The following is a 24098-nucleotide window of genomic DNA, read 5'->3' as shown; positions in this document are numbered from 1 at the left end:
AGGGAACAAGATCAAATCTTGAAAAAGAAAGTTATTTTTGGAAGGATGCTCTGTTACTGAGATATTCAGGATGTTGCAAGGGTAGGGGTCTGGAAAAAGAAGACCTTGAAATCAAATTTGCATGATATATTTTTGATATGTTTAATGTAGAAATTTCTATTTTTATGTGAGCTTGGCAAGGATATTATTATTTTTCAGAGAATCTTTCCACTCAAGGTCAGTAAGAGAATTAACATTAGGGTTTAGTTTGGTCTGTAGCATGTTACTGGCATTCCTTCGAGTTGGGGCTCACCAGTTCAAGCTCCTGGAAAGAGCAGTGAACTTCTTTCTCAGCCCTTTGTCCACTGGCCCCTCAGCTGCAGGCTTGTGTATTCATGTTGTCAGCTGGCACACTGAGAAGCATGAAACTCCTCCTGGCTTGTCTTCTGGAAAATTCTCTGGGATGTTCACGCTTGCCCCTTCTGTCTGATGCTTTTTCTTAAATGGAAGAAAATTTTCTGCCAAAGAAGGGCACAAAGGCCATTTATGTATCAGAGGGTTTCTTTAGGGGGACACAGATGTCACTAGCATCTTGGGAGTGAGAATTTGCCTTGCCCCAGTCTTTCTGTGGCCGTCAGGAAGATCTGGGCCTTAGAAGATCTAAGGACATGAGTATTTGGCAGATGGCAGCTGTCTGGTTAACTCCTGTCTTTCTTGTCCTGTGTCCTAGCTCCTGGATTCTTGCTCCTGTTTCTTGCCAGTAGGTGGCAAGCTAGGCCTGGGGAAAAATAGCAAGAACCTGATGGTTTTGTGGATTCGGTTTGATCTGGCAAGGCTGTTTTCTGCAGACATGTGGGGTGTGAGGAATTCTCTGAAGGAAGCAAAAGGATTCCTGGAGGTCTATCATCAGGCTAGCTGGCGGGTCATCTTAGTATTAGCTTATTATTATTTTTTAAATAAAGTGTATCTGTGTCTAACACACATAAGTTTTTGATAGAAAGACTTTCTTAGCTCACATGCTGATCGCTTCCAGTTCAGGAGATGGGCTTCCAGACCGACAGACAAAACTACTCTGGAAGGGTTGATTAGAGGTGAGGATTTGGGATAAATGAGACCGGAAACTAGACACCAAAGTCAGAAACAAAGAGATGAGAGTCAGTGCAGCAAGTCAAAGCCAGGATTCTGGAGGGTAAGGCCGTAGCCAAGCGGGGCAAAGGCACCAGAGGGGACTACGGCAGTGTGGACTCACCAGCTGGCACAGCTAGGCAGAAACACATGTCTGGGGGTGTCTCTGGCACCAGCTCCTGTAATCCTGTTAACTCTGGGTATGCCGGGCTGCCTCTTGGCAACGTGTCTAGTGTGGTGGTGAAGAGCTTTGGTTTTAGAGACAAAGAGACGTGGGTTGGAATTGCAGCTCTGGCAACTCCTAGGACTGTGAGGTGTGGTGCTTTGTCCACCTTCTCTGTGCCTCTGACGTCTCGTCGTCCAGATGTGACGGTAATACTCAGTTCGAGGTTGTCAAAGTTAAGTGAAAAGTTTTATTACTAATTCTGGAAAGGAATAGTGGCTTTATAAATAGTATCTTTGATTATGCTTATTTGTGGATTAAAGCATAGTGAAAAATTAAAAAGAGGCATCTCAGAAATACACTTTTTGGTCACCAGGGGAGATAAATATGAGAAAACAGCACTAAGCGACTTTCCAACCCTGAGAGGGTGTTGCCCCTCTTCCCATTTTCCTCAAGAGAGCGGTGTACCTTTCTTCGTGATGGGTGAGAAAATTCTGAGCACAGAGCAGCAGAGTACCTTGAAGGTGGCAGAAAAACCACTGTTGAGCTTGTCTGGAGGCACATCCCTAATTTCTGTCTTTTTATTCAGATAGTAATGATAACAGTATTTTCTAGTCCAGACATGTTTAGCTTCATTTAGGAAGAAGATACAGAAGTATGTTCAGAGCATTCACAGATATGCTTTTTTCGGTTGATGTTTATTTGTAGATTTCTTTTGATGTGGGCCCCTTTTTCCTTAAGTCTCTATTGAATTTATTACAACAGTGCTTCTGTTGTCTGTTTGGCCACCAGGAATGTGGGATCTTAGCCCCCCGACCAGGGATGGAACTGGCACACCCTGATTGGAAGGTAAAGTCTTCATCTCTGGGTCACCAGGGAAGTCATCCACATATACTTTTAAATAAAATAAGGAAGCTGCATAATGGAGGGCAGACACAAGGCAGAGGCAAATGACTCCTCTTTTCTTTCCTGGCTTCCTACCCAGTTCTCCACTTCTGGGGTGAACAGCATCACCCCTCAGACCCACACACCAGCCTAGGCTGTGGGGAGGTTTTGCTGTCTCCGGGGTAGAGTTTCTTGTGTGTTCAAGTGTGTGGAGTGTGCCAGCTCTTAAATCACCGACTTGAAATAAAGACATTCTAGATTTTATCTCTCCCACCTCTAATTTTATTGTGCTCCAGCTTATTGATGCTCCACAGTTAGAGCTGATCATGATGGTCAAAGGGTAAAGAATCCTCCTGCAATACAGGAGACCCAGGTTCAGTCCCTGGGTGGGGAAGATCCCCTGGAGAAGGGAAAGGCAGGCAACACACTCCAGTACTCTGGCCTGGAGAATCCCATGGACAGAGGAACCTGGCAGGCTGCAGTTCAGGGGGTCACAGACTCAGACACAACTGAACGACTAACACACACACACACACACACACACACACACGCACACGAGGGAAGCCGTGGTCTTCTTTTCCAAGTGCTGTGTTGAAACTCCTCTGGTGACACCTGGTAGGCATGAAGGGCATGGAGAGGGAGACTTCCACCCCCAGTTCAGTTCAGTTCAGTTGCTCAGTCATGTCCGACTCTTTGCGACCCATGGACTGTAGCCCGCCAGGCCTCCCCGTCCATCACCAACTCCTGGAGTTTACTCAAACTCATGTCCTTTGAGTCAGTGATGCCATCCAACCATCTCATCCTCTGTCGTCCCCTTCTCCTCCTGCCTTCAGTCTTTCCCAGCATCAGGATCTTTTCCAATGAGTCAGTTCTTTGCATCAGGTGGCCAAAGTATTGGAGTTTCAGCTTCAGCATCAGTCCTTCCAATGAATATTCAGGACTGATTTCCTTTAGGATGGACTGGTTGGATGTCCTTGCAGTCCAAGGGACTCTCAAGAGTCTTCTCCAGCACCACAGTTCAAAAGCATCAATTCTTTGGAGCTCAGCTTTCTGTATGGTCCAACTCTCACATCCGTACATGACTAACCCTTCTACCCTATTGCTAGCCAGTTCTGCTCCTTAGAGGTTTACTCTACTCCACGGCCACAGCATCTTCCTGAATCCAGTAAACAGAGATATGTGGTTTGAGGGAAGCATCAGGATAAAAGCCCAGGAGAAGAACCCAGGCCTCACTGAAAAGTCACTGTTAGAACCACCATCCCATTCAACACACATCAACTTGTTATCCATTAAACAGAGGCCAGCACCGTCACTTAACATACATATTTTTACATTTCCTAGTCACTGTTACAGTGTGATTTTATTGAACCAGTTCTGTGAAAATACCACTTCACATGTAGTTATGGTTTAAAAAGAAGGCAACCACCAATTTGCTCTAAGAGGAACTGGGGAGGACTCATGAACGTGTCATTTCCTTTTTTCTTCGGATCAAAAACTCAACAGCAAGTAACCTATAGACTGAAACATTCCTAGGTAACTCCCTGCCAAGCTTTGGAGCCCACTCCTCTGGACTGGATTACCAGTTGATCTGAAGTTGGTTCTAAGTTTCTATCATTAAGCATCCTTTTTATTACTATCAATAATTTTTTTTCCACCAGCACCTCAGTAGTAAGCTGGACTTATGAAAGCATTTCTCAGTTCCTTTTCCATTAAAGCATTCAGTGTACTGGTCTAATGTGCTGGTTATATTTTAGCATCTTCGTGTCTATAAGTAAGATGTCTATTATGACTCTGCATGCATGCTAAGTCACTTGAGAAATGTCTGACTCTTTACAACCCTATGAACTGTAGCCCACCAGGCTCCTCTGGCCATAGGATTTTCCAGGCAAGAATACTGGAGTGGGTTGCCATGCCCTCCTCTAGGGGATCTTCCTGACCCAGGGATTGAACCCACATCTCTTATATCTCCTGCAGTGGCAGGCAGGTTCTTTACCACTAGCACCAACTTAGGAACACCAAAGATTCCTCTCAATCTCTAAGAGGTTCAGGAACCCCAGTTTGGAAATCACCATATTCAATAGATCCTGTATTCTCTTAATTTCTCCTTCCTTCCTTCTTTCTTTCATTGCAAATAACCTACAATATCTACCAGTGAGTACCCTAGTTAGTTACTAAGACAATAATACTTTGGACATATGACCATAGGATGAGATATTTGAAACTGAAATTGTCCTGGAAATTCTAAGATACATGATCTTTTAAAAAAATTAATTTTATTGAAGTTAAGTTGACTTACAAGGCTGTATTAATTTCTTCTGTACAAGAGAGACTGTTATATATGTAAGTATGCATTTATACATATATTCTTTCTCCCAGTTTTTCCCATTATGGTTTGTCACAGGCTATTAAATGTAGTTGTCTGTACTATAGTAGGACCTTGTCATTTATCCATCCTATGTATTCTAGTTTATTTCTGCTAATTCCAAGCTCTCAGTACATCCCCCCTTTTCAACCACAAGTTTGTTCTCTCTCTCTGTGACCTATTTCTGTTTCATAGATAGGTTTACTTGTGTTGTAATTTAGATTCCACATATAAGTGATATTATACAACATTTGCTTTTTTCTTTCTGACTTAGTTCGCTTAGTATGATAATCTCTAGGTCCATCCATGTTGCTGCAAATGGTATTATTTCATTCTTTCTTATGGCTGAGTAGTATTCCATCACGTATATATCTTTATCCACATCTTCTTTATCCCGTCATCTGTGATGGACATTTAGACAGTTTCCTTGTCTTGGGTATTGTAAATAGTGCTGATATGAACATAGGGGTGCAAGATACATGATCTTTTTACTCAACCTCTTGATTTTCATGACAGTATCAAGATTTATAGAATCTTTACTGTAACTGTTGTAATCAATTAATTAATAAAAAGAATAGCTACTGCTAGTATTATAGAGAATTTACTGTGCATCGTGGGCTAGGTCCTTTACATACATTAATCTTAAATCCATAATAATACAATGAAGCAGATAACGGCCTAAATTGCCTAATGAGGGCACAGACACTTCAGTTCTACTAGTAGGAAGAGGAAGAAGTGGGACTCAAGTTTTCTCAGACTATGCAGGACACGCTTCTCTTGCTCCTCTATAAATGGAACCTGAGAACTCGCAGGTTATGATGGGAAGCTGGTTTGCTTTTGAGTTTTTTTCTTTCCAGAGAGAAAAAGGAGGGCAAGCACCAACTGTGAGAGATGGCCTTTGTCTTGGATCCTGAAACATTACAGCATGATCTGCCAAAACAGTGCAGTGAAGACCACAAAGCCTTTGATGGTAACATGGGTTGTTGTAACTGACTGTGATCTTCTTTTTGTGGCTGTTGGATTTTCCATCTGACAATATCTGTGAAGAAAAATATTTTTCCATGAAAACCTCTGGGATGCAGCTCTGTTATTTGGTTTGGCTTCAAGTGTTCTTCACCTGATGATATTTGAGAAGAAAAATATTTCCTCTTGAAAACCTCTGGGAAGCAGCTTAGTGTAATTTAGGTTTGGCTCCATATGTTCCCCCATTTGTGTTGAAACCTGCAGTACTGTTTTTCAATTCTGTACTGATGTCCTAGGAATGGTGAGCAATTGGTCTTTCTATTTGTGTATCTGGGCTTCCCTGATAGCTTAGTTGGTAAAGAATCCACCTGCAATGCAGGAGACCCTCGTTCAATTCCTGGGTCAGGAAGATCCACTGGAGAAGGGGTAGGCTACCCACTCCAGTGTTCTTAGGCTTCCCTTGTGGCTCAGCTGGTAAAGAATCTGCCTGCAATGTGGGAGACCTGGGTTCAATCTAAATATCGATCACCAACCTCTCTGTTGATCTATCAGTCTATCTCTATGTATCTAGGTCTGTCTATCTAGATGTATCTATCCATATCTATCTTTATTTTTGTATCTATCTGTATATTTATAAGGGCTTCCCAAGGGGCTCTAGTGGTAAAGAATCTGCCTGCCAATATAGGAGATGCAAGAGACACAGGTTTGATCCCTGGATTGGGAAGATCCCCTGGAGGAGGAAATGGCAACCCACTCCAGTATTCTTGCCTGGAAAATCCCATGGACACAGGATCCTGGTGCATTACAGTTCATGGGTTGCAGAGTCATACACAATTGAACTTACACATACACATATATTTATAAAGTATTAAATATTTATGTAGTATATAATATATACCTAAATATGGCATTAAAATATAATTATATTTAAATATAATTTGTATATACTTATATTTTAAAATGTTTATAAATATTAAAAATATTAAAAAATTATAGATATGTTTTGTATTAAGCATGGATATGTTTAACATTAATACTTCCTCACCAGAAAAGTATAACTGACTATTTTCTCGAGGATCGATAAAAATCTCACTCCCTTTGAAAAGGATTTCTGAACCCTAGGGTAGTCATCAGTTTCTCTGTTTTGAATTGAAGTGTCTTCTTACTTTCAGCTCCATTCTTCTTGTGTCACCTGTCTGTGTTTGCAAGGTAAGGAATGTAGTTAGGTGACCTTGCTGCCTAGGGAACTGAGTTGCGGCTGTCTGCTTTCCCATAGCCCAGTTCACTCCTCCTTCAGGAACATTCAGTCTGTTTTCAGGGACTCTGGATCCATTCATGAAAATGGAAAACTAAAGTTTCAGGGGGGAAATGATGGGAGGAAAAAGAAGGGGGAGAGGAGGATTTACTGGAGTGCGGTAAGGAAATGAATGTTGTTTCTTATAACCCAGCATGTCTTCACTTCCTGAGCCATCTGGACTTATTACTTAAATGGGGAATGAAAGAGTTTCTAATGACTTTGAGCTTTTAAGATCTGCATGCTCCCTTTTTACTAAATGAATGAGCTTCATTTTTGGTTCAGGGGCTGTCTGGTTCTGGTAGAATGAATTTGCCAAATGATACCCCAAAAGCCAGTCTCCCCAGCATTGTCCCCAACTAGAGAGAACTGGTGAAAAGATCAGATTCCAGCTGGAGGCAATGCTTTTTTTTAAAATTAATTTTTGTTATCTTCCCCTATCGTTTTTGTCTGTGGAGCTCAGTTATTAAATTTAGGGACCTTGTGTCCAGTTCATGGCTTTAAAGTCACATTACAGATTTCACTACCAGGCAAGACAAGAGTACATTAATTGGGATAGAACAGTAAAAATAATGTTTCTATTCTCAGCATCAAGTGCTCATTTAGTTTTTAGGAAAATGATTGAGAAGTCTTTCTCTATTCTCGGCGAGGTGTTTCTGAGGGGAGTAGAAGGTCCTTTGGTCCAATCCACCCTCACAACAAGACTTTAAACCGAGAGAAGCACAAAGAAGTTATGAAGCTGTAAGATAGCTCCAGCTGCAGGAACTGGAGTCTATAGCTTAATTTGTTTGAATAGAAATAGAAATAGAAGCTCATGTTCTTCGAGCATAAAACATCCAGTAGGTTGAGGATCTATGAACTTCCTGTGATTTTCTTGCATTTGCAGTACCCAAGCTAATGGCCAAACTTTCTCATCATTGACTTTTTGGGCAGCTTGAGTGGGAATCAAATGCATCACTGGTTATCTGAGAGCAGTACAGTAATACTTTATGAGAGTGCCGTGTGCTGTACTTGAAGTTCAAAGATGCTTTTCACCCACCTTGGGCACAACCTGTGCTTTGCTTCTCTAGCCAAGGTGTTGACTTTGTAGAAATCCACCTACAGCCTGTTCTGTCTGCCTCGGGACCGACAGTTCCCAAGGACAGGGCTGTGAGCAGGGCGCAGGATACAGGGTGCCTTCCCAGCACAGTGTTAAGACCAGTGGCTCCAAAGAGACTTGCCTTGGTCTCCAATGAGGCTATGCAATTCAGACAACTTCCACAGTAATCTATTCACCACATTAAGATATCACTGGAAAATATCTATGAGTGAAGAGAGAAATATGGGTGAATTTCTACATTTTAGAGGCCTAGGAAAGTTGATGAAAGAAGGCAAATATCAAACTCAACTACAGTTTATGATACCAAGTCCAAGTAACAAATATGCCTTAATGAAACTCCCATCACCCAAAGCTTACGCTTTTTAAAATTTCTATTTTATTTTTTATGAGTTGCTTTTGAAGTCAGAAAATATAAGCAGAGTAAAAATATGTCTCCATGATGTCAAATCTGGGTAAAAAGTGGAACAAATCAGACAGGCAGGGACACGACAGGATCTGCTTCACGACAGATATTGGTCTTTCGACTTTTGTAATTTTCTTATCTTTGGTAGCTGGCCAACTACTAAGTTCATTGTTCTTAGGGAATGCTGAAAGTGGTGCTGACTGGAGTCAACTTGGTCTTAACATGTTTTTGTCTTTTTCTGCGGGGGGGGGGGGGTGGGGGGGAGGAAAGGATAAAGAGTGAGATGGGAAGTGGATAAGATTATCAGCAGAATGTTTTTAAGTTTTTAATAAAATAAAATAGAATATGGGACCTCACTGGGAAAATGCAGAAACCATTCTCTGAGGATATTGGTCTCTTTGTCCCTTGTCTTTCCTTTATGTTGAGATATCCAGAGAGGAGAATTCTTAGTGGAAATTCTGAGGCCCAGGATGAAGTAACTAAGCTTTAGAAGTACATGGACCTAAGCTACATCAAGTCTTGAGGCAGATCTCAGAGACACAGTGACTTTTCTTAAGGTCACACACTTGCTAGCAAGCCCAAACTGGCTGGTTGAGCACCGACTCTTCTTTACCTCGAGGGGAATTGCCCCCCGTGGATACGGATCTGCATCATGGTCAGTGAGAAACATTTTCCTGGAAGTCTGCTGTATGGAAAGCACTTGCTGGGCTCTAGGGATTTAGGGAGGAATTCAGCATGGCCTCTAATGGTAAGCTCTCCACAGTTATAATTTAGTGTGGAAAATCCCATGGATGGAGGAGCCTAGTGGACTGACGTCTCTGGGGTCGCTAGGAGTCGGACACGACTGAAGCGACTTAGCAGCAGCAGAAATAATGTAATAGTAATTACTGACAACAAGAGAGTTCCACATGAAAGCTACAGATGAAAGCATTGTTGTAGATAGTAGGTATTTGGTAAATCTTTGAGTGAGTGAGTAAATGAATGTGAATTTGGGTCATCAGTGATGTGCCATCCTATCACATCTGTTGGGAAGAAAGACCTCACATAAAAGGTTTTAAAGGAAAAGTAGGACTTGGCTGGATGGTCAATGAGGGAATCCCACCACTGGAAATGTACTTATTATCTGTAAGATCTGACTCTTTAGCATAGTTAAATGTGGGAAAATCCAGTCCATTCCCCTTCAGCACTTATTTATCATGGGGCAATGCAGAGCAATGTATTGGTTGGAGAGACAATTTTAAAAAAGCTGTGATGCTGTTGGGGATGATGCTACTAGATCTGGGTAAAAATTCAAATGTCAGGTATACAAGCAAATTTGGAAGCCAGGAATAGAAAATATTTTTAGCAGCAGGTGACTGACCACATGAAGCCAGTGCTAATTAAGAAGCTGAGTAACACTGAGGCGTCACAACAAACATAGTAATGAAACTGGCTAACATAATACTCGTGGAGCTTTGACTATGTGCAGACACCGTGCTACCTTCCTTCATTTCATTCTTAAAACAACCCTGAGAATGAGCTTTCATTATTACACTAATATATAAGCAATGAAATCAAGACTCAGAGAGTTTAAGTTACTTGCCCAAGGACACATAGTTATGGAGACCGAAAAGAAACTCTCTAATTCTGCCTGTTTTTCTCAAGAACTCCCTCACCCAGCCTCTTGCAGGCCAACGAGGAGACAGAAAGAGTCTTGTATCTACTGTCTCATAGGGCCTGAATGATGGAGCCTTTCATGAGGTAGGGTGCGATCAAGACCTTTCTCAGTTACTTTGTCAGAACCAGGCTTCAACAGTATGTGAACTGAGAACTTCCAGATGTTCAAGCTGGATTTAGAAAAGGCAGGGGAACCAGAGATCAAATTGTCAACATCCATTGGATCATGGAAAAAGCAAGAGAGTTCCAGAAAAGCATCTGCTTCATTCACTACGCTAAAGCCTTTCATGGTGTGGATCACAAGAAACTGTGGAAAACTCTTAAAGAGATGGGAATACCAGAACACCTTACCTGCCTCCTGAAAAACCTGTATGCAGGTCAAGAAGTAACAGTTAGGACTGGACATGGAACAACAGATTGATTCCAAATTGGGAAAGGAGTACGTCAAGGCTGTATATTGTCCCCCTGCTTATTTAACTTATATGTGGAGTACATCATGAGAAACTCTGGGCTGGAGGAAGCACAAGCTGGAATCAAGATTGCTGGGAGAAATATAAATAACTTCAGATATGCAGATGATACCACCTTTACGGCAGAAAGCAAAGAATTAAAGAGCCTCTTGATGAATGTGAAAGAGAAGAGTGAAAGGCTGGCTTAAATCTCAACATTCAAAAAATGAGGATCATGACATCTTTTCCCATCACTTCATGGCAAATAGATGGGGAAACAATGGAAACAGTGAGAGATTTTATTTTCTTGGGCTCCAAAATCACTGCAGATGGTTACTGCAGATATGAAATTAAAAGACGCTTTTTCCTTGGAAGAAGAGCTATGACCAACCTAGACAACATATTAAAAAACAGAGACGTTACTTTGTTGACAAAAGTCTGTATAGTCAAAGCTATGTTTTTTCCAGTAATGAGAGTTGGACCATAAAGAAGGCTGAATGCCTAAGAATGATGCTTTTGAAATGTGGTGCTAGAGAAGACTCTTGAGAGTCACTTGTACTGCAAGGAGATCCAACCAGTCCATCTTAGACGAAATCAGTCCTGAATATTCATTGGAAGGACTGATGTTGAAGCTGAAGCTCCAGTACTTTGGCCACCTGATGCGAAGAGCTGACTCATTATAAAAGACACTAATACTGGGAAAGACTGAAGGCAGGAGGAGAAGGGGACACCAGAGGATGAGATGAATGGATGGCATCACTGACTTACTGGAAATGAGTTTGAACAAGCTCTGAGAGATGGTGAAGGACAGGGAAGCCTGACGTGCTGCAGTTCATGGGGTTGCAAAGAGTCAGATACGACTGAGTGACTCAACAATTACTCAGGGGATTCACTGACTTTTCCTAATTTTAGGTCTAAAATTCCTAAGAAAGCAGAATCTCTAAAAATACAGCCAGGTCTCAAGTCAGCTTATTGTTTGACTTTTCTTTGAATTCCAAATAAGTCTTCTTTATTAGCAAATTTATTAGCACAATGGATGCCCTCAGGGTCTGCCGTGCTGGGTGTTTTTTTGAAAATCATCTGGCTTTTGAAAATAATTGCTAAGTGTTCCATTTTCATTTAATTCTATCCTTCTCTCAAAGATGACTTTCCCATTGTATTGTATTTTAAGTTTTTTAAAACCTGAAACCACTCAACGTTCTTTTGAACTAGGAAATAGCTTTCAAAATTGTTACACTGGTTGAGACTCTCCTGTCAGAAAGGCTGTTGGAAGAAGGTTCTAGACTATTGCTGTTTCACAGACATGTCTGCTCTTACAAGGACCTGTACTCCTTATGAAATAAAGCACCTATGCCTTGGACCCTAGAGACTCAGGTTCAGTAAATATCCAGTGAGGCTCAAGAATTTGTATGTTTAAAACAAGTGCCCAGGTGACTCCTGCTCAGGCAAGTGTGGGAACCCTGTCGGGGAGAGGGGGCTATTGGAGGGATACCTGGAGCTTGGGCTTCTGACCTTGTTTCTGTCACAGACCTGTGTGAGCTCGGGTGAAGCCAGTTTAATTTTTTAAAATTTACTATTAAAGTTTTTAAAAAATTTATTAGGGTATAGTTGCTCTACAATGTTGTGTCCGCTCCTGGTGTACAATGAAGCGAATCAGCCATATGTTTGCATGTGTTCCTGCCTCTGGCTCCTCCCTGACGCCATGCTTCTTCCCCCTCCCACGGTCCAGGTTGTCAGGGCACAGGCGCTGAGCTCCCTGGGCTATAGGGCAGCTCCCACGGTCAGTTTCAGACGTTATCATGGATCCACGTCCACCCTAGTCTCCCAGTTCATCCACCTTCCCTCCCCCGCCTCGTGTCCACGTCTGTTCTCTGCGTCTCTGTTTCCTGCCCTGCAAAGACCTTCATCTGTACTATTTTTCTAGATTCAGTAATTCCAATATTTCACGTGATGTTCTGAGGCAAACACATTGGGGTCTGAGGTCTTGTTTGCAAGTTGTTCAATTCTTTTTTTACAGAATGGATGTTTGGGATTGAGGTCTAGTTGATGTACATACAATATTATGTAACTTTCAGGTATATGGCACAGCGATTCACAATTTTAAAGGCTATAGGTCGTTTGTAAAATATTATTATTTTATAAAATATTGGCTCTATTCCTCATGCTCCTCCTTGCAGCTCGTTTTGCATGTAGTCATCTGCACTTCTGAATCCCCTACTTTGTTCATTTCTTCACGGGGCATCTGTGGAGCATCTCCGAGGCTGGAGTCTCCGCGGCCAGGAATGGGTCTCCTCGGCCTTTCAGGCCTCTGTCTGCTCCCCGAGGCTGCCTCTCCGCAGAGCCCGGGCTGTGAGAAGTGGGGGCCCGAGCGGTGGCCTCCTGTGGCCTGGCCCTGTCAGCTTCTTCAGCACCCAGCCTGCGGTGGAGGGGAAGACTCCTCACAGAGGGACTCTCGGTTCTCCCTTCACCAGAGTCACGGCTTCTGCCTGGCCTCCGGGAGTGCCATGCTCTGCTCTGCGGGTGTGACGGCTGGGAGCTGGCCCCTCCTGGGAGTCGGGCCTTCCGCTGCATCAAAGGGCCTGGGAGCCACTTGGCCTAAGTCTACTCTCTCCTGGAACAAAGGGGGCCTTGTGTCACTCCTTGTCCCCCTCCCCCACTTACTCTTCCGACCAGCAGGCGCGTGTTGTCAACTCCCCTGGGGCTCTAGCGCTGGGAGCCGGCGGCAGGTGGGGCTGTAGCGTTTAGGTTCCAGGTAGTTTGCTGACCTTCTGCTGTGGCAGCCAGGCTGCAGAGATGGACAAGATGCTGCTTTGCTGTGGGCCGGCAGTCCAGGGTCTGATGGTCTGTGCTCTCTCGCTGTGTGACCTGGAGCAATTTGACCCTTCTGAGCCTCAGATTCCTCATTTGTGATCTAGGGGTAATGAAAGTACCAATCTTGTGGGGTTATGGTGAGCAATAAATGGCCACATGCAGATAAAGCATTTTAAATAGTGCTTGGCATACCAGCGGAGTATAGCATCCATATGGTGCTCTAGGGGCTTCCTTGGTAGCTCAGCTGGTAAAGAAGCCGCTTGCAATTCAGGAGACCCTGGCTCGATTCCTGGGTCGGGAAGATGTGCTGGAGAAGGGATAGGCTACCCACTCTAGTACTCTGAGGCTTCTCTGGTGGCTCAGCTGGTAAAGAATCCACCGCAATGCGGGAGCCACAGGAGACATGGGTTTGATTCCTGGGTGGGGAAGATCTGGAGGAGGGCATGGCAATTTTTAATTGGAGAAAAATTGCTTTACAATGTTGTGTTGGTTTCTGCCATACGTCAACCCACTCCAGTATTGGTGCCTGGAGAATCCCATGGGTAGATGAGCCTGGTAGGCTACAGTCCAAAGGGTGGCCAAGAGTCAGACACCCCTGGAGCAACTGAGCACGCACGAACCCATGGTGCTCTAGAGCAGTGGTCCCTAGCATTTTTGGCACCAGGGATCAATTTTGTGGAAGACAGTTTTTCCACAGACCCTGGGGATGGTTTAGGGATGATTCAAATGCATTACATTTATTGTGCACTCTATTTCTATTATTATCATATCGGTTCCACCTCAGATCATCAGGCATTAGAACCCAGAGGTTGGGGACCCCTGCTCTAGAGGCTGCCCCTTGTGTGAACTCAACAAGATCAAGCTGGCGCTCAGAGCCTTACTCAGCTCTGGCTACTTTTCCTGTTTTTCAAGCTTTACTTTAAACCATTGATTCCACCCACAGCTTGCACTGATGTCCTTCAGCAGCTGCTGCTCTCTGACCCCTGTTTGTCATCGTCTTCTTTCTGTTTCCCATCCTCAGGTCAAGAAAGCATATGATTTCTCCTAAATTTACTTCCTCTGGGGGTACAGAGCCCCAGTCAAGCTCAGAGAGTTTGGGGAAGCATTCAATTCAGTTCAGTTGCTCAGTCATGTCGGACTCTTGGCGGCCCCATATATCGCAGCACGCCAAGCCTCCCTGTCCATCACCAACTTCTGGAGTTCACTCAGACTCACGTCCATCGAGTCAGTGATGCCATCCAGCCATCTCATCCTCTGTGATCCCCTTCTCCTCCTGCCCCCAATCCCTCCCTGCATCAGAGTCTTTTCCAATGAGTCAGCTCTTCTCATTAGGTGGCCAAAGTACTGGAGTTTCAGCTTTAGCATCATTCCTTCCAAAGAAATCCCAGGGCTGATCTCCTTCAGAATGGACTGGTTGGATCTCCTTGCAGTCCAAGGGACTCTCAAGAGTCTTCTCCAACACCACAGTTCAAAAGCATCAATTCTTTGGCGCTCAGCCTTCTTCACAGTCCAACTCTCACATCCATACATGACCACAGGAAAAACCATAGCCTTGACTAGACGGACCTTTTGGCAAAGTAATGTCTCTGCTTTTGAATATGCTATCTAGGTTGGTCATAACTTTCCTTCCAAGGAGTAAGTGTCTTTTAATTTCATGGCTGCAGTCACCATCTGCAGTGATTTTGGAGCCCCAAAAAATAAAGTCTGACACTATTTCCCCATACTCAATTGTTTTTACTACTTTTTCTAATTTTTAATTGGAGAATAATTGCTTTACAATGCCATACAGCAACATGAATCAGCTATAGGTATAACATGTGTTCCCTCACTCTTGAACCTCCCTCCCATTCCCCCCCACTACCCCCGCCTCCATTCCCCCATCCCATCCCACTTCTCTGTGTTGTCACAGATCACTGGGTTGAGCTCCTTGTGTTATATGGCAATTTCCTACTAGCTAGCTATTTTACAAATGGTGATGTATGTGTTTCAATGCTCCTCTCTCAATTCATCCCATGCTCTCCTTCTCTCACTGTGTCCACAAGTCCATTCTTCATGTCTGCATCTCTTTCCTGTCTTCAAATAGGTTTATCAGTACCATTTTTCTAGATTCCATATATAACATAAACATTTTTTTGACCCATTGCCTGATTTTGCTCTGTTTTTCGGTCACCGCAGAGCACTGAGTAGAGTCCCCTGTGCTGTACTTGGTTTTTCTGAAATGCCTGGCATGTGGTACCATGCTTACTTTGGGGGCTGACCCCTTCAGAATCCCGCTGTCACGTGATTCTGGGTTGTGGGCGCGAGTGGCAGGGAAAGCTTCAGTGTGGATGAAAGCACTGGCTTTCCCAGAAGAGCCAGGGGGGCCTCCTGGGCTCACTCTGGCTGGTTGTGGCTGACCCTTGCTGTGGGGAGTGAGGAGAAGAAGCGACATGGCTGAGCACAGGGTTGCCAAGGGGCCTGGAGAATCCCCTGCTGGATAATCCCGTCAGTGAAGACAGGGTGAGCTGCAGTGTGTGTGTCTCATCACGGGCAAGCCTCGTGAAGCACACTATGAATTAGAAATATTTGAGGCTTATCTTTATGAGCTGCTTTTTAAACTGAGAGTGGAAAAGAGAAGCTTTGGTTCAAAATGAAAGTTCAGTGCCATGAGCACGTGAATCTCTATTGCTTGTCTTTAGGGACTGAAAAAACCTCTGTCCTTCTTTCGTCTTTTTCTTTTTTCAAATTTCGAATGAATCTGACAAAGTGGTATCTTTGTACAGTTACCGTTTTTTCTCCTTTCCTTCGTCTCTTGAGCAGCACAGTTATTTACGAAACAGAAGCCTGCAGTGATCTTGACCTTACCTCCAGTGGCCTGGGTCCAGCCGGGTGCACTGGTGGGACTCAAATAGAAGAGGTCAGCCTGATGCAGCCCTGGCTAGGGACAGGGCAACCGTTGGGCATGGATAGGGGGCTGCCTCGGTCCCACTGGGGGTTTTGTGGCTTGCTTCACTGGCTTCATTAATGTCCCTGTCCCTGAAACATAACGTGAGGAGTTTAAACTGACTGGAGTGAGTCTTTCGTGGGCGCTGAAACTCAAGGTCCACTCCTCTCCTGGATTCCTTTTCATATCTGCTTTCCCTTGAACCTTCTTCATCATCACAGACATTATCTACTGTCAAGAGAGAGTCCTTCACATTTATGTTGGTTATTATTGGCAAAGTTGCATTTTTTTTTAACATTTATGCTGAATGCCACTCGTGATATTAAAAAAAAATATTGGTGCTTGGAGTTCTCTTGATAAGTGTTCTGATCTGAATTTATCAGTAAACCAGAGGAATCTTGCAGTGGAGTTTATGTTGTTTACTCTGGGACAAAGTGAAAGTGAGAATGTTAGTCACTGAGTCCTGTCTGACTCTTTGCGACCCCATGCACTGTAGCTGGCCAGGCTCCGCAGTCCACGAGATTCTTCAGGCAAGATTACAGGAGTGGGTTGCCATGCCCTCCTCTAGGAGATTTTACCATCCCAAGGATCGAACCTGTGTCTCCTGCATCTCCTGCATTGCAGGCAGATTCTTTATGGTCTGAGCCACCAGGGAAGCCACTCTAGGAAAGGAGGGGACCTAATTCACAGGTCCTCAACAGGGACCCCAATCACTATCCCTGGAGAAAAAAAAAGGTTGTTGATGGTTTGACTACAGTGTGCTGTGCTGAAATTCTGTGCCCTCGCTGTTAGGAGCTCCCCTCCACCATCAGAGCCCCACATTCTTTGTATCAATTCATAGTGTAATACAGGCTTAGGTAATATCAGAAAATTGGATGTGGGTGAAACCAGGAAGGGCCTGGGAAAGAACTATATTTCAGAGACCAGGCAGACCTGTTAGGGAGGGCAGGTCATGCATCCCAGGGGTGAGGGGGGTACCATTAGGCAGGATGGTGCTTGGTGGCCTCTGGTCCTATGCCACTGGGCTTCATGTCACCTCTCCAGCACTGATTCCCACCATGTTCATTGACATTGTGCTCTAACCCCCTCAGCTTTTTTTTTACTGTCTCTAATGTGCAGCCCTCTGCTGCCTCAGGACCTTTGTACGTGGTTCCTTCAACACTTGTCTGCCTACCTTCCTCCCATCCCTCTCCAGCTCTCTCAGGGTCGCCTTCCTTCACTCCACTCCCATAGGTCAGATCCCTATGATGTGCTTTCTGGCACCCTGGGCTTTTTCCTTGTTGGCATCTAGAGTAGTTAGTGTGTTTCTTTGTTTGGTTATCAACTTTTTGTCTTTAACCATGAGGTCAAAGATGGTCAGTTTTGCTGACTGCTGCAGAGGGCAGGGTGCTTGGTGCACAGAGAGCATTCAGTAAGCATGAATCTGGATGGACGAATGGGAAGAAAGAACAGCTCCTTGGTGGTCTCAGTGTCTGTGACGGTGTAGACTTTGGTGGCCTGGTCACTCTGATGGTGGAGACCCTGTGTATTTTCCATGGCTTGACTGCTTCCACGCTCTAGCTGACCATGTGCTTGTTGGGACTTGTTGCAGCATCTTTCATGACAGTGGACTAAAGGGGAGAAGGTGATGATACAGAAAGAAAATACAGTAACTGAAAAATATTTTCTTTAAGATACAAGTACATGCATCCCCATAAACTCCCTGTGAAACTTCTTTAGTATAAACGTTTCACAGACAGAAGCGCTAAGGCTCAGGAAAAAGTTGAAAGGAGAAGAACATCTGTTTCTCAAATTTCCAATTTCAAATGTGATGATTTGAACGGAGTATTTTGACCCATGTCATTTTTACTTTCTAGTTGTGTTGGTGAAGGACCAGCATTGTGAGCCTAGAGAGGCTGAACGCCTGAGCTCCATCTCCTCAAGAGTTGCCTCCTGCCTCTTCTGCAGGGTTTAGAGTTGGATCCTTGAAAAGGCTTCGAGTCTTCTTTCTAGTACCAGCAGGATGGCCTATGCTTCCCAGAAGCAGATTCTGAGACCAAGGTCGACATGCAGGAGATTTATTGAGGAAATAATCCCAGGAAAAACCACTAAGGGGGTGGAGAGGCAAGATGAAGAGGGTGAAAGAGAAAAGCAAGGATGGCATTTCAGCTTGATCCCACCAGGGAACTCAGAGTTTGTCCTCACACAAGGCAAGAGAGCTGGACTTTCATACTGTACCTGTCATTCTCCAGACTCCAGTAGCCTGAGGTGTCACCTAAGAGAGGTCCAGGTGCAGGCTGTCAGAGGCCAAAGAACACAGTGGCCAGGAGAAGAGCAGTCAGAAAAGAGAAGGGAGACTGAGGACGTGCAGGGAGCACTGACAATGTCCGGGAGAGATAAGAGATTATGCTACAATGTAGTAAACAGTTCTCACATGCAAGCATGTTCACATGCTCTCTCATTAGTTCTAATAACATACTATTTATTAAGCTGACTCTATGGGCTTCCCCAGTGGTGATAGTGGCGCCTGCCGATGCAGTAGACACAAGAAACACGGGTTTGTCCTGGGTCAGGAAGATGCCCTGGAGGAGGGCATGGCAACCCACTCCAGTATTCTTGCCTAGAGAATCGCATGGACAGAGGAGACTGGCGGGCTATGGTCCATAGAGGTGCAAAGAGTCGAACATGACTAAAGTGACTTCGCACACAGGCATATGTCAAATATTGTGTAAGTGCTTTACATATATTATCTCTAATTACTATGATATTCCTATAATAATGTTACTATAATTACTCTTCTTATTGTAGGGGTGAGGAAACTGACTTCCTTTTTATTTATTTATTTTGACTTCCTTTTTAGATATTTGAAATAAAACTTTATTCTGAGTCTAAACGAAAAGGAATGGGAATGACAGTAACAAACAAGATTTCACCTCTCCATAATGTCACATGACTATGCTGCTGCTGCTGCTGCTGCCGCTTCAGTCGTGTCCGACTTTGTGCAACCCCACGGACAGCAGCCCACCAAGATCCCCTGTCCACAGGAGCCTCTAGGCAAGAACACTGGAGTGGGTTGCCATTTCTTTCTCCATGTCATGTGACTATAGCAGTTTTACATTTGAAACTCAAGGAGGAACAATTGTGTTCCAAATCACCTAAATCTGCAGGTCCAAAAATGAAAGTTTTTTTTTTTTTTTTTTTTAACTGCCACATTCACTCCAAAGCCCATCCACCTCCTTCAGCATTCAAACATTAAGCACACGTTCTGCTTAGCTATGTAATAAAGTGGCAAACACGCTGCACCGCTGACCTCATGGGACACTTGCCTATGAAACAAGACTTCTGACGCTGGGCCCCAGCCTCACCTTCCCACAGGCCGTCATCTTCATCTCTGCAACCTCTAAGCCCTGCTTGTCCCGCACTGCCAAGGCTGGGTCCCTGACCACCCCTGGCGGGGCAAGAGCAGGCATGGCGACGAGCTCCACGTTAGGGTCTCCGATCAGTTTTCTAGCAAGCCAGAGGGAGGGCTCTTCAAAGCTGTAGTTACTTTCGGCAGAAATGTCATTGTACTGAAGAGTCTTCTTTCGGTGGAAGGCAGATGACTTTGCCTCAACCTTTCTGTCCTTAACGTCCACTTGGTTGCCACACAACACCATCGGGATGTTCTCACACACTCGTGCCAGGTCTCTATGCCAGTTAGGCACTTTCTTGTAAGTAACTCTTGATGTTACATCAAACATTGTAACGGCACACTGAGTTTGTATCTGATAGCCGTCTCTCAGTCCACCCGATTTCTCCTGACCAGCTGTATCCCATACTTTGAATGTAATACGTCCTCTGTTGGTATGGGACACAAGAGGATGGACCTCAACACCCCAGGTAGCTACGTACTTCTTTTCAAATTCACCAGTCAGATGACGTTTCACGGACGTAGTTTTTCCAGTACCACCATCACCAATACCAGTTTAAACTGAACTTGGGGTTCTCCTTGGGCAGCCATCACGATGTTGCTTCCAGAAGCATCTCCGCGCCTGTCTGACTGAGCAAAACTGACTTTAAAGAATTCAAATGGCTTGCCCGAATTCTCACAGATAGAAGTAACTTTCAGGCCTAGGCTGACAGGACCGTTAACTCCAAACTTTCAAGCAATACGTTAAAGCCATTATTACTCTCCCAGGCAAATTCAGAAGGACATGTATTTTAAGTGTTCCTCCTGAGGCTCAGCGTTAATACAGTATTTTAAGTCCTCTGACGGTTTGACAGGCCACCTCGCTCTCCATTTGTTGAGGGCCTGCCTTTGGATAGAGAGGAAGAGGGCAGGATGGAGGGAGCATGGTGGGGACACAGATCACACAGCTTTCCCACGGAAAGACTCCCCCCATCCCTACTGCCTGCCTCCTCCTTCCGTGGCCACCATGGTGAACCCTTGAGGTGGGTTCTGCCAGCTGGGCTGAGAGCCGCTCTTCAGCTCCCACGTGGAAGGGAGACTCAGCTTTTTATAACACTCACACTTTAAGCAATGATCCAGATTATCCCCAAGAATTCCAGAAACACTGGACAAGTTTTTCTCAGGAAGCCGTGGCGTGAGTGTCTGAGCAGAGGCTCTGAGTCCAGGTGCTCCTTGCAGATCCAGGAGCTGCTGAGGTTCCTCCTCATCAGGGAGCAGTGGTTCTTGTTAGAGTAAAAGGAGAGAATGTAACAGAGGGTCAAGGGCAGACCCTGGCCCAGGGCATGTGCTCTGAAACTGATAGCTGTTATTTTTGGATGTGATTTAGGAATTTTGTTTAGGTAAGATGTTTGCTGGGCCACTGTACTGAAATATCCTAGACTGGGTGGCTTACACAACAGTAATTTCTGTCTCACGGTTCTGGAGGTTGGAAGTCAGAGGTCAGGGTGTCAGCAGGGTTGGTTTCTTCTCCTTGCTTATAGATGGCCATCTTCTCTCTCTGTCTTTGCCCGGCCTTTCTTCTGTGCGTGACTGTGTACCAGTTTCCCCTTATTATAAGGGTGCTGGTCAGGTTGGATTAGAGCCCACCCACATGACTTTACTTAATTACTTTTTTAAAGCTTGATCTCCAAATACAGCAACGTTCTGAGCTACTGGGGGATCAGGACTTTTAACACTTGAATTTTCAGTAGGTCAGGAGGAGGGGGAGCACAGTTCAGCCCATAACAGAGGAGCATTTCCGATAGGCAGTGAGTGGGAGCTTGATTTCAGACTAGACTGGAGAGGCAGGCAGGGGCCTGGCTGTGTCCTGCCTCGTAGGTCATGTTTGACAAGAAGGCAGTGATGGCAGGATGGGATTTGCTGTTCAAAAGGTTACTCTGGTTGTACTAGGGACAAGGTGTGTATGTGTGTGTATGTGTGCACGCATCTGTGGGGTATTTAGCTTAACTGCCCAGAATCTTAGGAGAAGGGGATGGGGGCAGAGTAAACGCAGGTAGAGCAGTTGGGAGGATCACACATTGGTCCAGATAAGAAGTGGCCAGGACTGGGGTGGGTGGGGGGTGTTGGTGGTAGTGGAAGAGATGGACTGGAGCCAGTGAAATTCCTAGAGCCACCTAGCCTGATTTTAGGAGGTAAAATCAGTTGGGCTTGATTATAGACTTAATAGTGGGATTGAAGAAGAAATAGATGTCAAAGGGAATTAGATTTTTGACCTGAGCGACTGAATGGGTGGTGGTGTCATTTTCAGGGATTGAAAATGTTAAAAAAACAACAATAACACTGGATTGTGGGGGAATAATCATGACACGGGTTTTGGACATGTTGAGTTTGAGGTTCTTTTGAGATATCCAAGAAAAGCCATGGAAAAGATATTCATAGGTAGGGTCATAGATGAGGAAACAGAGGTTGCTATTGCAGGAAACATTAAGTTGCTCAATGTTCTAACTAAATTACATCATTATCAATTGAAAATCCAGTTTCAAGGTCTCAGATCTCCTGATTTACTACTCCAGCGCTCATTCCCACATCAGTGCTTCCTTCCCTTACATAATTTTTAAGGATAAAGGACAGTGTACACACATCCCTGGGACTTTGGGTATCCAGTCCAGATCAACCTGCTAAAACATCACATTTATTTGAAGTTGTCTGCTTTTTTTTTTTTTTTTAAAAGTCATCTGATTTTTTTGTCTTACTGTATAACATATTAATGGAGAAGGAAATGGCAACCCACTCCAGTATTCTTGCCTGGAGAATCCCAGGGATAGAGGAGCCTGGTGGGCTGCCATCTGTGGGGTCGCACAGAGTCAGACACGACTGATGGGACTTAGCAGCAGCAGTATAACATATTGTTATTTCTATATAGTAATGCCATTAAAAATGACTGATCTTGGAGAGGAATTTCTGCTCCCGGAGGATGCTTTGAATATATTCTGGAATAATGATACTTTGTGCCAGAGGATGCAGTGCCAGGACTATGCAGGTGATACAGATGAAGATGGTTCATTCTGCGGTGTGCCATCCACACCTACTTTACGGCAAAGGAAGTGAAGCAATACACCCCTGACCATAGGCTCCACTGTTCCCACCACATATTGTACCTCCATCCCTAATGTACCATGCCACCTGGAAGCTGCAGCCAAAGACAGCAAGAGAATGGCCTTTCAAAGGCATAGCTGTGGCACCAACTTTGAGATGATAGTGTGCAAGGATGGGGTCATCCTCCTGGATGCAATAGACATTCTATATCAACAGCTAGTACACGGTGCTGTGACCAGAGAAGGCAGAATACTTGAGGGTAGAAGTAGAAGTGATCTTGGCATCACTTCAGTGAACCACTTAGGGAATTTCTGTTTCTCATCCCCGCAACTCTGCTCTCCATAGGTTTAGAAGTTGTGGTTCCCAGAAGGACATGTTTCCATCGGGAAACACAAGAAGAGTCTCTATGAAACTTCAAGCCATGACAGCCGTTAGTTACTTCAGGCTCCTCGTGCCAGGATAGCATGAGGCAAGGGAAGAAGTCATGGTGTTGGCAGGAGCAACAACCTCTAGTCATCAGGGGGAGATAAACCTGCTGGATATGCATTTTCCCAGCGGTCTGGGAAATTGGCTGCCGTGGTTCATGGCTGAATTCCAACGTGGGAATTGCCATAAAGGGACTTGCTTTCACTCAAGATTATGCCCCTTCCCTGGGGGTGACCTACAACCAAGGGTGGGTAGATCTTGGGGTATGAAGTCTGAGCTTCCTTGGCCCAATTTGGAACAGATTTGAAGGGTCGTCAGGTTCCTATGGGACTGAGTCTTTGTTGGGGCTGCAACACAGTTCAACCTCTCCTTGTGCAACCCTGCAGACATCACTCCTTCCCAGGTGGTGTTCTTAAGGGCACCCCCAATAAACCACCACGTGGAGATCTCCACCTCAGATTCTGCTTCCCAGGGAAGCCAAGCTAAGCAAGATGGCTCAGGGATATGTCAGACAAATAGCTGAAAATAGAGGCTGGCATTTAGAAGAAAGATCTGTGCTGCAGATATAGACTTGGACATCATCCATCTGAGGACAATAGTGAAACCATACTTGGATGAGTTTGCTAGGATAGTGATAGATTCTGACAAAGAAAAGGAGGACATCTGCTTTAATAGATTTGAAGTAATAGTAATATATGGCTCTATAAATATTGCTGTTTGGTATTGGGTAAAATGCCTTGTGAAAAGGAGGGAGGTGATCTTGGAGACCTTAGTATTTGAGGTTTTTTAAGTTAGATTGAAATACTCAGTTCACCAAGATAATGAAGAGGGGGCTAAAGAATATCTAAATTACTGTAACTCTATCTCATAATATCTTGTAATTCTTGTACTCTTGTGACTTAAACAAGGAACACACTCAAAGTGCAACCAGAGAGGACAGAGGTCTTAATAGACTGTAGATGGTACCTGCTGGGCCCCTGGTTATTGGCATTAGAGGTCTCTTCTTGAAAATGATATTATAATGAGACAAGTCAAATGCAAATAAATCAAACAGTAATGATAAATGGATGGTCTTTGATCAATCTGGTCCCGCCCTG

General features: G+C 44.5%; 1 long non-coding RNA gene and 1 pseudogene across 5 annotated transcripts in view; one reads left to right on the top strand and one right to left on the bottom strand.

Annotated features, from left to right (window-relative positions):
* LOC129620804 (uncharacterized) overlaps positions 1-24098 on the top strand; it is a 145287-nt gene that overhangs the window by 29654 nt on the left and 91535 nt on the right. For 3 of the 5 annotated variants that reach the window (XR_008698728.1, XR_008698727.1, XR_008698725.1), the window contains one exon: positions 2060-2116. The exons of the other annotated variants lie outside the window; for them this stretch is intronic. This is a non-coding gene — a long non-coding RNA (uncharacterized LOC129620804). The remainder of the gene's footprint in view (positions 1-2059; positions 2117-24098) is intronic. 5 annotated transcript variants of the gene reach the window in all.
* LOC129620803 (GTP-binding nuclear protein Ran-like) lies at positions 18958-20091 on the bottom strand (annotated as a pseudogene).

The sequence above is a fragment of the Bubalus kerabau genome, chromosome 10, assembly GCF_029407905.1.
Source record: "Bubalus kerabau isolate K-KA32 ecotype Philippines breed swamp buffalo chromosome 10, PCC_UOA_SB_1v2, whole genome shotgun sequence".
NCBI classification, from domain to species: Eukaryota; Metazoa; Chordata; class Mammalia; order Artiodactyla; family Bovidae; genus Bubalus; species Bubalus kerabau.
Note: the sequence above shows the minus strand (reverse complement) of the source record. Positions and strands in the feature narration are given on the sequence as shown.